At 43.1% G+C, this 6,052-nt stretch overlaps 1 pseudogene; it reads left to right on the top strand.

Annotated features, from left to right (window-relative positions):
* Positions 1–758: 758 nt before the first annotated feature.
* Positions 759–1,202, top strand: LOC148791134 (auxin-responsive protein SAUR64 pseudogene; annotated as a pseudogene).
* Positions 1,203–6,052: the final 4,850 nt, after the last annotated feature.

Below are 6,052 nucleotides of genomic sequence, written 5' to 3'. Positions count from 1 at the left end.
AATGATATATTTTTTTCTGAATCAATCACATTGGCAACCACCCCCTTAATCAACAGGTTTAAAAAAATTCAAATAAATAAACAAGGTAAGTTGGTAAAAAGAAACACTTGCAATTTTGTCCTGGGGCAGAGTTGAGGCCTTGAGGGCAACAATTAAAAGCAAGTGGACAGTTTATACAGTAAACCCACCCACCTAGCCACTTTATATGTCCAGGTGAGAAAAGGATGGGTAATGGATGTGCGGTCTGAAATCCAGACACAGATTATGTATCCCCAGTGACTCACTCAGTGCTTCCCTTTGACTCCTTTGTATTGTTGTTTCACGAGATTATTTTCACTCTTCAGCAGTACAGTACAGTAGTACTTAGTTCAGTCTATGAGTTGGCACATTAAATTAGATGGACCCGGTATGTCCTCTGCCTAACCAATCGAGAAGAAAGAAATCCAACATCCAATGTGACGCCCTGCTATCTCCACGAGGCCATCGTATATTCACCCAACAATCTATCATGCCAAGTTGCCAAACTCTTTAATCTTGATTGAACTTAATAGTCCAATCATCACATGATTATGCATCCCATATGCAACCCGACATAAGGAAAGCTACTCTTCTCTGGCAATTCTATATAACTAAGCTATGCCCATTGCTTTCTCTCCATCCCCAAAACAATCTCTCTTCTCTTCTCTTCTCAGAAACCTCAGCAAATCTCTTCCTTTATCCTCAAGACCCTTATTTCTCTCAAGCTCACACTAGAAAACATGATCAACAACAGGAAGCTTCTTGCCATGGTAAGAAAGTGGCAGAAGTTGGCAGCCATCGGCAGGAGAAGAATCTCATCGCCAAGAACTAAACTGCAAAGGGGTGCGGATGAGTGCAGCGCAATGGTGGCTGTTAAAGATCACTTCGTTGTGTACACGGCTGATCAGAAACGTTTTGTTATTCCATTGACGTATCTCAACAATCCCATCTTCATAGAGTTACTCAGAATGTCTGAAGAAGTGTTTGGACTACCGAGTGATGGGCCTATCACATTGCCATGCGACTCAACGTTTGCAGAATACATCATCTCGATGGTGCAAAGACGTCCTTCAAGAGAATTAGAGAAGGCCTTAATTATGACCCTACCAATAAGTCGGTGCTCATTATCTTCTTCTCTCCATCAAGAACTGGGTATTCGGCCTATACCTGTAAATGGCTTTTGAACAAGTCATATATTGCTATGACCCCTGGGATCATTGGTGATCTTCAGTATTTTTTTTTTCTTTTTTTGAATTTGTAATTGATTATACATACACAAATACAAGTTCTGTTCAGCAGAATTTTTGGATGAAAATGATATCGAGCTCACTTTTACTCGTGCAAATATATGTCAGTGTTTCCATACTAGAGTAATACTTGTTCCGGCTACCTGATCCTTTATCTTGAGAAGTCCCTCTTGTTTATCTAAAGTATAATTGTGATTGTACTTTAAATGGTGGGTTTTGGCCTTCTATTTAATTGGATTTTTGGTTTTAACAACCCTTGAACTTTGTAAAAAAAAATAAAGAGTAAATTATAAAGACCCCCTTAATTTGTAATATGGGGTTTGTGACAAAGTCTGTACCTTTTTTTACAAAAAAGACTCTTCCTGAACTTTAGCCGTTAGGCAAAGACCCCCTTTTGTTAATATTCCGTCAGTTAACTTTGAAAAAATTCTCATCAGACTGTTTAAAGTTTTTTATATGTCCAAACTACCCTTTTTATACTATTCATTATATTTTCCATAGACAACATCAAGGCCATTATCATGATATGTGAAATAAAACTCCAAAAGAATGGAAACAATTATTGACCCAGCAGACCAGATTTATATATTTTACCGTTTCTTCTCAATCTATAAAAATTATTAATTTTGTTTATATAATAGGAAGTGATGGTTTTGGTGGCAACAAGACTATCGCGGCAATCGAGTGGATGGTTTTGGTGGCAACAACTCTAAACTCTGAAGCAAATGTAGTAACGGACTAAAAGGGACCCGGTGGATGGATCAACCCACTAACAAAAGGGAGATGGAGCTTTTGACAATGTGAAAGAGTAAAACAGTAATAAACTGTATATTGAACTTTTCTTTTTAATTTACATTCTTAACATGAAACATGCTTGAATTAATTTCTCCATTGTGTTTCTGAAGCCGTTTTACACGTAAGATTGGCTGCGAAGTCTCTCATTCCTTGCACATTCCTCCTGAAAAGCTGTAAGAAGGGAAGAACAACGCCTTTGCTCTGCTATACCTGCAATATATTTCTACTAGAGGGCATCACAAACTTAACTTTCTGTTCTGTTTGAAGCCCAAGCTGTACCATTTCTAGTTTCTGTTGTGTACCATTCACAATGCCCTCCAATGAGTTGATAAAGTTTCACAAAACAGTTGTGCTATTAATGGCATCTTGAAACTCTGAACTTATTGAATTCAATAAGGATGTTTCCTTTAGAATAAATTCTTCTTTTCTCCAATAACAGAGCATAATAGTTAGGTAGTATAGTGATGGAGGATGATTTGACTCGACCTACTGAGACGAGGACATGTGGATCTGACTCAGCACGAGCAACAGCTCAACATCATGGCCTGACCCTAACTAAGTAACGAGCCTGTAGAGCAGCTCGCTACGTTATAGCTCGCTATAGGGGGAGCTCGCTACAACGCGAGCTCCAGGTCCCCCGAGCTACCGAGAAGAAGGGAATACTCCAAGATTATTTCAGCTCGCGAGATAGGGAAACCAGCTCGCTCCAGCATAAACTGCCCCAAAGACCAACCTTGATGAGGGTCACCTCGAAATACTCCTAAGAGCTTGCTACAAAGTAGCTCGCTGTGTGACAGGGTAGCTCGCTACAAAGTAACTCACGACTAAGCAACGCGACGCTCTCAAGAAGCTTTTATCTGACGAGACCGTACACGTCAGACTGCACCATGTCTCTCGACTGACGACGCAGTCTTTGCCCATTTGACAGTCTCTGCCCATTTGACACGTCAGATGGTGGCATGCCTGTCCCTTTAAAACGTGTCACTCATCCAAGCGGGTAGTACATTGTAACGATCACCTGCGCAGCCCTGACAGGTAACGACTATGGCAGGAGCCCAGTGGCGGTTACGCCCGATTTGACAAGAACGCCCCCATAAAAGCCCTTTTATCAAAGGGGAGAACTCTCTCTCAAATTAGATCTAAACTTGAACTCTTACTTGCTCACGAGCTAATGTCGAGACATAGTGATCTAGTGCGACCTTGTGCCTTTTATGCTCTTTTCTTCTTCCCCAGCGTTCTAACTTAAGTTTCGGAGTATTCCCATCGGGTAAATCCCCCGGGAATCCTTCACCTTCGCCTTCTCAGGTGTCGTCCGTTTCCAGCAAGGAGCCAGTCAACAGCCAGCTAGGAGTGCCCGGATCGTGCCCCATCATTTGGCGTCGTCTGTGGGATTACGCTTCTAAAAGCCTTCCTCTAAGCTTCTACAGTTCATTCTTCCAAAAAACTCAGCATTCATGGCTTTTTCCAGCAATGTCGGACGTGCCACCAGCTAGAACACTTATGGGGAGCAGCCCCTCTCCGCGGACGGGGTTCCCAGTCTGAACGTGCCTCTTACAGTGGCACCCGCGGTCGCTCCACTCCCTCCCACAGTTGGAGCAACCTTCGCTGAACCCTCAGTTGTGGCCCCAACGGCCAACCCGAACCAGTTAGAGGACTTAATGCAATGCATGCGAGTCATGCAAGCTCAAATGCAACAATTTCAACAATTCCAACTCTACCAGCAACAAGTGCTGCACTAGGTCTCCTAGTACCAGTACCAGCAACAGTTCCCCTCTCTGCCTTAGGCCCAGCCGTCGCTTCCCCCCCGTCGCTTCCCCCTACGAACCTGTGCGTATGCGTGTTCAACAGTGGGAAAAGGATGCATTTGTAGTACATCTACTCGAATCTTGTCAAGTCTATCATCAAGGCCATCCAAGAAAGTATACACTCTCTCTTCTTGAAGAAGATTATTATAATGTTGAATATCCGCAGCACACTCCATTGGATTTGGACGACGAAAATCAATTTCACGCCACAAACCTTGGAGATCATTATAAAATTTTTCAAGAGATCCTCCAGATTGTCGCAAGTGGGTCACACGGCGTTGGAGATCATATACTTGCGAGGTATCACTGCTATCAAAGTAAGTAGTAGCCACAGAATCCCACACCATCTTTGTTGTAGGGAATCAAATAAAGTTACCAATCAAGGATACGTCCATGGAGTCAATCAACCAGCCCTTGACAATAGCGTTGTCCGTGCGCCATCTTCGGAAGGTTGGGTCAGTCTGAGGAGGCTGGGGAAGATCGCCATTAATATATCCCAATTTGTCTTTGCCAGAGATATACATCTCAACAACTTGGGACTAAAGAGCATAGTTGGTGCCGTCCAATTTGATGCCGATCTGAGCAGCAGGAGTCTTTGTAGTCGAGGTCTGTCTGTTCAGGATTTCAGCCATTCTGGTAGTTAATTCGGTGAGGGTAGGGTTGGATTGTTGTTCCCCAGAAGGATCTAAGGTTTCTGAATCAGACATGGTTGGCAAGGGAAGAAGAAAAAAAAAAGGAAAAGAAAGGTAGAAGACTTTGTCAAGAATTGATATGCTCTATCAACCGGTCCGGGAGAACAGCAACAGAGTTACGTCTTTCAAATTTCAGATCCAAACCTGGAGTTCATCGGAACCTCAACCTAATCGAAATGAGAGTAATGCAAGAAGTCCGAGTTTACTGCATGAAGAAAACAATTGAGTATCGATATCGAGAGGAGAGCAAATGATTCAGTGGAGCAGCAGCGGAGAACCTCTCCTATTGACTCCCCAAAGGTTAATGCAAAGAAGGTCGGATCAGGTCAAGCGACAATTAGATCACCGTGGAACAGGAGACGGACCCCTGAAATTTCTCCAAAAGAGAGAATTTTCAGCCACGCGGAGGATCAATCATCCACTGCTATCTAATTGAAATGGTTCTAGGACATCGCCGGATGCTACAATGACTGGCCGAACTTCGGTGGGAGGAAGGCAGTCCGCTTCTATTTGAGGAGAAACCCAGGTTGTCTGGCATGTCAAGCACCGAAGTTGTACAGGGATTCCATTCAAACAGGGGTTTGTTCTGCAACTCCACAGTTTGGCGTTGAAGGAGGGATAGAGAAGAGCATGGAGCTCTTGATCCGAAAGTTACCTTTTCAACATCTCGTCCGTGAGATCGCTCAAGACTTCAAAAACAGATCTGTGTTTCTAGAGCAGCGCAGTTGCTGCTCTTCAATTAGCCGCCGACGCCTACTTGGTGGGTCACTTTGAACACACCATGCTCTGATACCATGACAACTTATGCAGAACAAAGATATTCACATTTTTATTCTTTAGGGAGAATGAGTATATATGTACTGAAAGAATGGTAGGATCCATCTAATGGACGCCATAAAGGTTGCGGAATGGGTGGGGCGAATTTCAAAAATTTCCTACCTTCTCCCAACTGGGAATCATATTCCCTGAATTTAGAATACAATATTCAAGGATCTACTTGAACCTTAATCAAACCAGATCTGTACCAAAAGATGAATGGGAGGATTATACTTGATCCGGAGAAGCAGTATCTCCCAAAGTTGGTGTTCACGCCCAAAGAATGCTCCAAGATCTGTCCCGGCTGAGGATGACACAGCTGTGGATGGAACAGAACCAGCAGGGTGCGTCCTACACACTAGATCCTTCACAAGAATCCCTGGATGTACTAAACACTGAATTCTTTCAGTCTTTCTTGCAAGACTGATGTCAAGAACTGGTTTCTTGACTTTCTTTTCTGCAAAGATCAAATCTTGCAACAATGCAGATGGCGGCGGCAGGAGGAGATTTCCAGAAACGAAAAGGCTGAACTGTTTTCTTTTCTGGAGAGAATGAGATCTAATCTCAATTCGCAGGAACCTTTCTTGCTTACCAGAACCTCTTGGATCGAAATCTGATTTCCCTGTCTTGGTTCATTCGAAAATCTCCTCTCTTTTCTTCTTGATTAAGAAATCTCCTA

The sequence above is a fragment of the Nelumbo nucifera genome, chromosome 6 (assembly GCF_055504915.1).
Source record: "Nelumbo nucifera cultivar China Antique chromosome 6, China Antique-T2T, whole genome shotgun sequence".
Lineage (NCBI taxonomy): Eukaryota > Viridiplantae > Streptophyta > Magnoliopsida > Proteales > Nelumbonaceae > Nelumbo > Nelumbo nucifera.
The sequence above is the reverse complement of the archived record's forward strand: the minus strand, read 5'-3'. Positions and strand labels throughout refer to the sequence as shown.